Here is an 11,885-nt window from a genome sequence, read left to right as displayed (position 1 = left end):
ACCTTCCTATCAGCCTCAGGTGACCATCAGGATCTCTTCTGCCTGTCAGGGTTTGTAGGTTGTACAAGACAGCTCTTCACCATGTGCTTCTCTCCCTTTCTGCCCTTTTCTGCCCATCCTATCCACACCAGCTTTGAGGAATTCAGTTTCATTCCCAAGTCCCTCAAAGGCCTAATCATGGATTGTAGTACAGACTCCAAACTAGAGTGTCTCTTGGGTTAAGGCTGTCTCCTATGTTTATATGGCACATTTCACTCAATCTCGCACAGAAAACAGCCCTTTTGGTAGAAAATCAGTCTGTGGGAAATACCACATCCACTCTGCTAAAATATGGTCCCCTCTTAAGTGCAGACATAAAGACAACAGAGCAACAAACACTGACCAGAAACTTTGAACCCAGATCCCATGGGTTCTAAGAAATCATGCTTTTAATGTATGTAATAAACACCAACCCTTCCCTTTTGGGCATTGTGTTTAGCAAGTAGAAAAACCTGTAATTTCAGGACAACATCTACAATGAGAACATTTCTCAAAGTTTTAGATCAAAAGAGAAGTTGCTATAGGACACTGGCTGTGTGCACACCAAGTATCCTTTTCCCCTTATCACTCATTCAGAGCATTAGTGCTAGCCCAATTGCCCTATGCAGCATCCTAATCATAATTTAACTACAAATCTATTTAGCTCTTGAGGTTGTAGAAAATATATTTAAGGTAGTTTAGATTTGTGTGTGATTACACACACTGTGAACTCCTAATTATAATTTAACTACAAATCTATTTAGCTCTTGAGGTTGTAGAAAATATATTTAAGGTAGTTTAGATAGGCTCATTTGTGTGATTACACACACTGTGAATTTTGGCCAAGCACAGTTTGGTCTTACAAATCCAGGATCACAGCTGAACAGCGAGTGAAATTTACCCTCACCAACCCCAAACATCCCCTCACAGCTTTGGCACATTTGGTGTAAGGAAAAAAAAATTAATAAAATTATGTTTTCACAAGTTGTGTAAAAACTGGCAGCTGAATAAAGGAAATGCCCCCAAATTAAAGTGCCAGTATGCAGAAGGCAAACAGAGCTCAGTCATGTACTCTAATCCAGTGGCAAACAGCTGGTCAGGCAAGGCATGCACAGTTTTAGCCTTGATCTTGTGTATCACAGCTCTCTGGGCAAGAGGGTGGGCAAAGGGCTCAAATCCTTAATAACCAGGCTCATCACTTCTGACCCTTGTGGAACATTGGTGGCACTGGTGTCCATCTGAGAGAAAATGACTGAAACCCTCTGGCTTTCCTACCAGCTTTGGGAAAGTGGATAAAAAAGGGCCAGAAATAGTGTCAGATTAGGAGAAAAGAATGGTTGGAGTCAGACTGAACCTTTGATGATCATTTAGTCCAATCCCCCCTGGTATCTTCCATTAAACCAGGCCAATCCGAGCCCTGTCCAGCCTGGCCTTGAACCCTTCCAAGAATGGGACATCCCTGGCTTCTCTGGGAAAACATGAATGTTGTATTACAAACAAACAGAAGCTGTGGCCTTCCTCTCACTGCAGGACAAGCAAGGGACAGAGCCTGCCTGGAAGAAATTCCCTCCTGCCACCTGATGCTTTTTTCCAGCTGTCCAGCTTTAGTGAGATTCTTTGAATCTCCATAACGTTTAAAGTTGCAGATACCCCAAGAGCTTTCTTTACAAAATCAATTTATATTAATTTGGTGTTGCTGTATCTGCACAGCTCACTGTGAACATCACTCAGTAGTTTCAACCGTATTAGAATGAGTTAAGTTTTAGGTTACAATATTGAAAGGGAAGGTAAGAGTATTTTTGACAAAGAAACAAAAATGCAAGCTATAGCTGATGTCACCCCCCTGCTGCCCTTTTATCCTGGTCTCCTGAGGAGGTAAGGCCTGAGAGGTCTGGCAGTTGTCCCCAGATCCCTTTTGATCCCTTTTAAACTCATGGCTCAGAATCCGCCAGCTTTGAGGAGCAATGGGTCATACCAGTGCCCAGGCCTCCTTGGGTATTGTAGATATTCCTGATGCACATGCTCTGTCATCTGGCAATAGCTGGAAGGTTGCACACCCCTTTCCATCATGTACCCAGCAGAATACACCTGGACTATAGAGCAGATAGACTTCCTGCTGTCCAAAAAGAAGAAAAAGCAGGGAAAAAAAAAAGAAGAAAAGCAAAAGCTCAGCAGCACTGTGTTTCCATCTCCTGTTCACACCTTTGACGTCTCTGCACAGGGGTGAATGAAGACAGATGGAATTACAATAAATAGCTTAAGAACTCTTCTCCAGAAGTACCCTACCAATTTACACAATTTTTTTGTGTAGTCTTGCTGAGTGTCACTTGAGCAAAAGCTGACAGAAGGCAGGAGTGACTGAATTTTGCTGCTCAAGGACTGAGGGCCAAAGTTTGATTCACAGGTGGCACTGAGCAGCCCCAAGCACCCTCTTCAGACACTCACAGTCCCAGGGAAGCCCTGTGTCCATGGGCAGAAGAGAACTTTGCCTTTGTTTTCCTGGATCTCAGCTGTCCTGCCAGGGTGTGCAGGGCAGGTTCAAAGAGGGCTTTTTCCACCTCCCTCCCAAAGCAGAGGCTGTGCTTTTACATTTACCACCCCTCCTGCATTCTTCCTCTACCCCATACAGTGCAAGCTTTCCCTGCTTTAGCACCTCTATTACATCTACAGAAGTATTTTTGATATTTATAGCTACAACCTTCCTCTTTGTTTTATACCTATGCTTTCTTTTTCAGTATTTGTTCGGGGATATGTCAACAGACAAAAGGCCAAGTAACTGCACCATCCCCAAAATGGGGTATACTTGCTCAGAAATATACTTAGCTATGTTTTCTATAGGCTAACTAAACCACACACCCTTCAGAAGGCAAAAGTAGCTTTGTTTCAATAGGTGAAGGACATTGCAGATATGAAAACTAATGGGGAATCTCTGTCTGGGGTGGGTGGGGGGAGGAGAAAGTTCTACTTCCTCAGCATCTTAGAGGTTTTAGACTGAGTTTTAAATGCAGGAGGATAAATGGAGTGTGAAAGATTGCCTAGCCCCTAATTTCTCCTGTGTTTATATCTGGGTTTTATGTCCTAGTCAATACTCTTAAGCCTATTTGAAAATTAATCTCCAGTGAACAGGTGAATAGATAATGGAGTGGTGATTCCTCTGTCTCCATTTATCTTTTCACTTATAGAGTTAATTGAAAATAGGAACTCACTCAGTACCATTTTTCAAGGCACACACTATTAGAAAGCACTGGCGTCATGCAGCAATTTGTCTTTTGGTTCACTGGCACTTCATAAAGGCTACAAGTTACAGAATATACAAGCCCTTAGCTCTGCACAGAGACCAGAACTGATAGAATAACCTAGCTGTCTCTCTTCACATTTATCACACTTGCCTTAAGTTAACAATCCCTTCCCACCAAACCTGCCATCAATCTTCATTTTTCTTTGGGTTTAGGTCTGAGTTGTCACACAATACCCAGGAATAAAAACGCTGTACTTTTTAATTATCATTTAAATCTCATTGGTGTAAGAAATAGGAAGCTGCAAAACACTACCCAGACAAAACTGAGGAGAAAAAAGAGTATTTATAAAGACCTACTGTGTTGGTGCCCCTGCCTTTCTTAGTCTACATTTCCCATCTAGAACTACAAAGGCAGCATCTCATCTCAAAGTGGTGATCCCAATGGATCAGAGGGCATGAAGGAAGCAACTGGTGTGACTGGAAGAGAGATACATCCATACAGCCTTCTTTCTGCTGCAAGCCCCTGCTTCCTCCCCAGTGCCATGAACTGTGAGGCAGCAAATAAAAAGCAAGAGTTATCAAAGCATGAATGATTCCAGACACTCAGAACGGATGGCAATCCTAGCTCAGGGAATAGCCCTGTAGGGAGTGACCCACTGCAAAAAAAGCACATTGCAAACCAAGAGCAGAACCTTGAGGATGAGGTGGTGCCTGAACATGGATTGCCTTTATAAATCTTGTGAAACCTCAGATCATGACTGAAAATGGCTAAGAAGATGATTCATAGCATTTGGCACGAATACCTCCACGTGCCTAAGAAAAGGCACGTGATTACATGCAGCTATGCCAGAAACTGTATTATTGATTTGAGCTTCCTAAAAGAAAAAAATCAGTAAGAAAACACAGAATTGTGTTAGTGAAGAGTTCAATTTTCTGTGAGACAAATTTGAGCCCTAACATTGCTACTTCCATAGGAAATTACTTTGACTACAAGAAAAACAATTGTTGCCAGCAAAACACATGGTTTCATAGTTTGCCATTTGACAAAGGAACAGCCTCAAAACACTTTGCAAGATGTAACAATGAAGATAGAGACAGGTTTTCTTAGCACCTGGAATTGCCATTAGGTCTTAAAAAAGAAGGCTCCCCTTCTGCAGCACCCACACTGAAATGCTGGATTTGCACAGGAGCACCACTGAAGCAAAAAAGGGTCTCCCATTCCATGTGCAGTTTTCCCCACAAGAGTTTAAAGATGGTTTGGAAGGGGGAGATGTAAAGCAAAGTTTTGGCCTCTGCCTTTGCAGGGGTGATACTGAGGGATGGAATATGAAAGTATGGTGTAAGTCTTATCGTTGGGGGTGCAGGAAGATGGGAAAAAGGGCTCTCTGCCTGAATTTAGCAACAGTCGTGTCTCATGGAATTAATATTTTTATCCCTTTCTCAGTTTAAATCTTCATCTTTATGATCATTAATGATAGTTTTCTTCCTGCTGAGGAAGAAAACTCAACTGAGGAACACTGCATTAACATTTTTATCCCTTTCTCAGTTTAAATCTTCATCTTTATGATCATTAATGATAGTTTTCTTCCTGCTTTGTAAACTGAGGAGCACTGTTGCCTTTTTCCAGCTCTTCCCTCTTTTTCAGCTCTTGGACAGTACAGGAACAAAGAATAAAAACAAGCAGCCCGTTCAAATTCAGAAATGAAAACTCCAAAGGCAGAGCTCCCCCCAAATGCTAACAGAACCCCTGCCCAAGTCTGCCTGTGTATCATAACCTGGAAAATAGAGTAAATAATACAGTCCTACCTTCCCACAAAGGCATTATTCTGCCTGCCTCACAAATCTGCTGACAGCAACATGGAAATTAAAACATGAAAACACTTCACTTCTGAAGAAATGTTTAGGATTACTAAAACTCAGGGAAATAAATATACAATGTTGATTCTGATGACATAAAAACGTCTGTGTGCTCTAGGATGAACCTGCTTGAGCAGGGATGTTGGAACTGCTGTCCCTTCCAACTCGACCCATCCTGGGGTTCTGTTTGTGACCAAATCTGGTCATGACTGATGATGATCACAGCAGCACCTTCTTCATTGCTCCTCTGGTATAGAACTCACCCCATGTACACCCCACAAGGGTCATCACCAGCACCTCCAGGCACTCAAGCCTGGCTTACACACCCACACCCAGAAGGGCTCTGGTGCCCCTGGAGCACCTCAGCTTGTCCAGACTCTCCATAATCTCAGCCAAGGTGTCACTAAAATCCACAAAAATACTTTCAGCACCTTTCTTTCCATCTGCAGCAGAGGGAATGCTGTTAAGCTGCTCAGCACCATCTTTCCTGTCCTGAAAGAATGTTTCAGATGGAACCCCAAGTAAGGAACTAAGCATTAAATTAACTTAATGGACTGTTATGGGTAAGGTCCATAAGTGAGGGAATATGAGAATGTTATCACATTCTGTGTGGGTTTATATATATGTATATATATGTACCAAAAGACAGGAAAGATGGTCAGGTGTTGGGAAGCGTGGGAGCTGACGTGACTTAGATGCCATGGAATAAGAGGTAGATATTTTCCTGGTTTTTATTGCCCTGGTTTTTATTGCCCTGGGATAGTTAATTTTCTCCCTGGTAGCTGGTACAGTGGTGTGGTTTGGATTCAGGATGAGAAGAATGTTGATAACACAAGGATGTTTTAGCTGGTGCTGAGCAGTGCTCTCTGCAATCAAGGACTTCTCAGTGTCTCATGCTCTGCCAGTGAGCAGGACACAAGGATCTGGGATGGAGCATGGCCAGGACAGTGACCTGAGCTGGCCAAAGGGATGTTCCACACCACAGGACCTCATGGTCAGTGAAGAAACTGATGGGATTTGGCCAGGAGCCACCCCTGCTCAAGGACAGGCTGGGCATCAATCAGTGGGTGGGGAGCAACTGTACTGGGAATTATTTGTTTCCTCTGGGTTTTATTTATCTCTCACTTGCATTTTCATTACCAATAGTAATAGTAGTTGGTATAGTCCTGTTTTCATTATTAACCTGTTCATATCTCAACCCACAAAGTTCACATGACAACATGCTCTTAGGTGGCACAGAAATCATGGGCTGAGAAAGAAAGGACCCCACCAGTAAAGCCTTTGCATTTCAGACGCACTTTGGTCTCATTTTACAGATGTTTTAATACACCCACTCAACCCAGACAAAGCTGTGGGAATAGTGATGGTGCAGCTTTGGAGCCCAGACATGGAAAGAGTCCTGAAAAAAGTGAGGAGCCACATGCTGGTTCTGCTGCAGTGAACTTACAGTGACTCTGTAGGGCCACAGTTTCACCCAGGATGCCACCTTAAATAATGGCAATGACAACAGGCATTATATGCACACGATGTAAGCTTAGAGGAGTTAGAACCTTTGTGATTGATGACATAACTAAGCACATTAGGAGGAAACTTTCCATAGGGAAAGGTTGTTCTGTAATTATCCTCTCTGCAGGCATTTTATCTTCTTTTGAAACACCTGGAATTAGACAGTGTTAAAGACAAGGCACTGGGTTCACAAGCTGTGCTGGAATAGACATAATCATTAACAGAGCAAAACAAGGTCTCTCCTACTTCATTCCCGTGTGTTATTAAAGTGTGCTAATAGGAAAAGCCATAACTGTTTGACAAACACCTCCTTTCTTCCCAACCCTGATGCACCGGTTTCAGCCAGTTCCTCCTGCGAATGAGGAAAATTTCTAACACGGAGATTCCTGTAAAGCACGCTTCCTTAGACCTCCTGCCATTTCCTAAGAGCTGATTGCCTCAGAATGAGCTCAGCTGAAGCTGCCAGAGCTTGGCACGAGGTGAAGAAGCATCCGAGGATCCGATGGTGAAGGGCAAGGCTGTGCACAGCCCCGGCAAGAGTTCTGTGTGAGCTTTGGAGTCTCTGGATGCCACCTAGAGGATTATCCTTGTCCTTGTGCTCTCTGCGGCTTTTCCTTAGGAAAAGTGCTTTTCCACCTTTCCTAAGCCCTGCAGGGTGTGAGGAACATCCTGTGGGCTCCTGCCAGCTTTGCTCCCCTGGGCAGGAGCATCCACACGCTGGATGAGCAGGTGGAACCATGCAGAAGGATGCAGAATCACCAGTGGGAGCTGGCTGGAGCCCAGGAGCCTCTGCAGTCCCATCACACTTCATGGTCATCCCCAAATGGTGTCTCACACTCCCTTTTCCCTCCTGGAGCTCCAGCCACCTCCAGAGAATCCCAAGTAATATTTGGAAATCAACCCACGTACCAGAAGCGTGACCCAGACCTGCCCCTCTCTGAATTTCCTGTGGGTCATGGGTTTGCAGGATGCTGGTACAGCCACTGAGGGCAGGGAATAAAATTTATAAATGATGGAGGAGCCAGTCCACCTCTTTGGGCCTCCTGCTTAGGTGTGCAATCAGTGTCATTAGCTGCAGAACTGACACTTGGCTTCCACCTAGGAGGAGGAGCCCCATCCCTCAGTATCTGAGTTTTCTGTGGCAGTTTTCTGTGCAGAACCACTAAGTGCCAGCACTGCCCTGTCCCTGACAAGCTCTTGGTACCAAAACCACTGACAGATATTCTCAGAGGAGGCACTTGGGGCGTGATTGTGAGGGGATGCCCAGAGCTCAGGCAGACGAGATACAACCCTGCAAAAATAACATGGGATGATGTTTATTCCAGCCACACCTGGATTTGTGTTTGCTATGGCTTATTCCAGCCACACCTGGATTTGTGTTTGCTGTGGCTGGAGCACCCTTTAAGGTCTTGAGGACCAAAGCTGAAGCTTCAGGTTCTGCAGGAACTCTGCCCGACTGCACGGTCTGGAAACAAATCACCAGTTAATAGCTCTCAGCTCTGTTCCCAGACTCTTTATGCCCTTTAGAATTCAGTAGCACAACAAATCTGGAATTTGGCTGTTTGCTAATATTTCTCTGAGATTTCTTTTTATTTAGACTACTTGTGAGCAGGGGCTGAATTTTGTGGATCCAAAGAGAGAGAAAGAATTTAATGACCTTTCAGATATATTTTTAAGCTCTTCCAGAAATTGAAGACCTGGTGCAGGAATTAGTATGTGAATGTGTTTGGTATATTTATGCCCTTCTGGTCTATGAAACCTGCAAAATCCTGTATTTTCTCTGTCTTGCCATGTCCTCACCTTACCTGTCAGAGAGGCAAAAACCTCATCTCTTCTGTCCTCATGGCGGCCTCTGGGAAATAGGAAATCCACCTACTGCTTGTGTGCATGGGATTTGCCATTGCAGGGAAGGCAGTGTTTTTGTTGACTGTGACCATTTCTCAGGCAAGAATTGCTTTAAAAGAAAAGGGAATGAAAAAACCAGGCAAGAATCAGGTGACTGCCCAGGTCATCTTCAACTTCCATCTTGGCTGACACAGCAAAAGAAATTGTGGTAAAAGCAGGCAGAACAGAGACACCACCCTAATTGTAAATTAAGTATGTCTTCTGTACTTTACTGGTGGCCATCAGACTTTCTTGTCATGGAAGTCTTTTTTTTCCTTTCCCTTGTTTAAGGTGATAGTCATGGTTGTTTTCTCCAGGTACAACTTCTGTGCTGTCTGTCTTTTGCTGCTCTGCCTTAAAGGACATTTTTCACTTCCTTTTTGGCTTTTTTCTTGCCTGCAGGTTTGGCTGTGGGCATCTTTTCCCAAGAACAGCAAGGAGCACAGTTCAGCCATCTAAAGCAAAACCAGAGAAAGCAGCCAGGTCTCCTGCTAACTTCAGCTTGGATACTACACTCAGTGAAGGCATCCAGGAATTTTAAGGGCAAATCGATCTTAAATTTGGCTGGGTGGCAGAAGGGGCTAAGTTTTCAAGTGCCTCTCATCAGGGCGTGCTGCCAGGAGTGGGTTTCAGCACCATGAAAATAGGTTTAGTTCCCAGTATTCTGCATGCTGAGCTCTTCTGAGCATCTGGCCCCTCGTTTGCTCTTCTCAGTGGGGCTTGAACTTTTTTGGAAAATCTCGTATTAGATTTCCCTTGTCTATAGGAAAGAACAAGAAGAGGAAAGCAGGTTTTGGTTTATCCAAAGGGAGATTTTCAAGACATAGATCAAGGATTTTCATTTGGGAATTTCATGTAAGACACCAGCTTGAAATTTTCTAGAATACAATTGAAGTGAAAGTTTCAGGAAACACATTCTCAACAGTGATGTAGATCTCAGACTAATTTGCTACTTGAGAATATGAAACTTAATTGCTAGCAAGAGGTTGGGGAAGAGGTTGGAGATTAATGAACAGTGGAACATTGCACACTGGAGAGCAGAACAATGGTATTTAATGAGTGCTCTTTTCTTCTCCAAAGCACTTTACAGCCATTAACTAATTAACAGTATAATTTGCAGGTAGGAGTACAAAAGTGTAATTCAGAGCACAATGTGGTGATGGTTTCAGGGGAACTGCTGTTCAATTGTAAATCTCTCACTAGGTGTGTGGGAGTAAATTATGCAGATATTTCCAGGGGATATTTTTCTTCCGCTCTCCGTTTTCCCCAGGCAAGAAACATTTCATCAGGGGACGTAGAAACCAAAATACCACGCTGCACAGTTTAGCACTTTCTCACATGTGTTTTCATAAGAGAAAGCACTTCGGTCTAGCAACCAGTCCTCTTGTCCCCAAGGACTGGAGGTGTGCAAGATGGGCCAGGAAAATAATTTGCAGCTTTCTCTTTTGGTGAGGTGTGGAGGTGAGGCCTCTTAATCCTTCTCTCACACACACAGATCCTTCTCTGCCAGCTAAAGGGGGCCAGTAGATGTTTCCCTCTGGTGTCACCCTGTCCCTCTGGGCACAACTAAAGTAATTCAGGCAAAACAGAGCCAGAGAAAGTCACACCTACAGACAGGGTCTGACCCCCTGCTTCCACCCCTTTGCTCACCTTCTGCCATCCCCTAAGGGAAGGTTGCTCTGGGATTAGGATCTGAGGCTGGATTTTATCCTGGTAATCCGTGTTCTGCTCTGGTCAACAAGAACACTGTAATGCATTACACTGAGATCCAGCAATGTGCTTTTAATTTAGGCTGCCAAAGGCAGCAATAAATAAATATTGATATATTAGAACCCAGCCATGGGGTTTTGTGGACATTGGAGCCTCCAGAATGGAAGCAGAGTTTTTACTGCTGCTTTTGACTCCTCAGTCATGCAGAGAGACCAGTACAAAAGAAGGCTTTTCCTTCTACTTCCCAACCCTTTTATATAGATATATTCCATCTCCATTTGCTCCTTTTTGATGTGGACCCAGAATGGCGCTGCTCTGTTTTCTGGGAGAGTCTCAAATTCAAAAAACAGGTCCAATGCAGGCTTTTTTCTTTTTTTTTCCCCTGCCACTGGCAAGGTTGGTGCTCCATGCCAGCTCTTCTCTTCCAACGTTTGTGGCTTGCCTCTGGCTGTTACATTTAGACCTTGGCTCTCCTGGGAGACATTCATAAATCCTTGCCTCCTCTGCTAAGAGTCAAAGAGAAAATTGGTTAAAAACCTGTGTTTTCATTAGGCTGTCTTACTTGTGAAGCAGAGAGTCCATGCACTAAGGCCGGGGAGAGAGGAAAGCAGCTATTTGGGCAGGTTTATTTAACAACAGAAAGCTTTCCCTCCCAGGTCTCTCTTTCTTCCTGACGGGCTCCAGCCCCTTCACTCATCTGTGCCAGGGCAGGTACTCCTTGGGGTTCCTTAAGCAAACCAGACAATCCCTATGGACTCTGTGAGGCATTTTAGATGGAGGCTGCACCATCCAAACATGGCTCTGGGGAACCTGCATCCTCCTGGCTGCTCAGTTTGAAATCAGGCTTGGTCCTGTTGGCACCTGAGCTGTTGGGCTCCTGCTAAGATTCTTCGCTGGCAGAAATGGGAACACCAACTCTTTCAGTCTTCTCTGAATTTCATCTGCTAATAATTCCTAATGTGTTTCTTTCCCCAAAACAAAATGAAGTTTAGCTATAGAGAAGCCTTTTAAATGGAAGAAATAAATAGTAAGGATCACATTTTGTAATTTAGATTTTTTTTCCTTACTGCTCCACCAAGAAACTACAGAGGGTTATGGTAACAGCAGGATCAGCTTTTCTACCAAGTTAACAGAGCTAACAGTGCATTCTCCTTGGGATCACATTCTGCTCCAGAATTTTGACTTAGGGCAAGTTCAGGTACCACTGTGCCATGCAGATACATGCTGAAGGAAGTTGGCTGCAGGAATCTCTCTGCACAAACTTGGCAGTCAAAGCCTACAGAATTCCAGTCATGCTGCCAGTAATGTTCTGCTTTGAAATGAATGCAAGACTTCATGCTGAGAGGACCTGATAGCTGCTGCCAAATTGACAGTGTAGGAAACTCAGGTTTAAATATCATCCTGAACTGAAATTGAAACAAATGCATTGCTATGAATATAAACAATTTATACCAGGTAAACCCCATGAACTCTAAAGACAAATACTCACCTACCTTCCATTTCAGCCAGTTCTACCCTATGACCTGAAAAAATATGTTGGGGAGATTTTTTTGTGCAAGACTGGGAAGCAGAGAAGGAACTCATGGGGGAAACTGCTGCCTTATAATCACATTTCTGTAGTTAAGGATGACTTAAGTTTGCACCTGAAACAAAGACTCAGCTGCACTTATAG

The sequence above is a fragment of the Passer montanus genome, unplaced genomic scaffold, assembly GCF_014805655.1.
Source record: "Passer montanus isolate IOZ18808 unplaced genomic scaffold, ASM1480565v1 scaffold20, whole genome shotgun sequence".
Taxonomy (NCBI): domain Eukaryota; kingdom Metazoa; phylum Chordata; class Aves; order Passeriformes; family Passeridae; genus Passer; species Passer montanus.
This window is presented reverse-complemented; position numbering follows the sequence as displayed.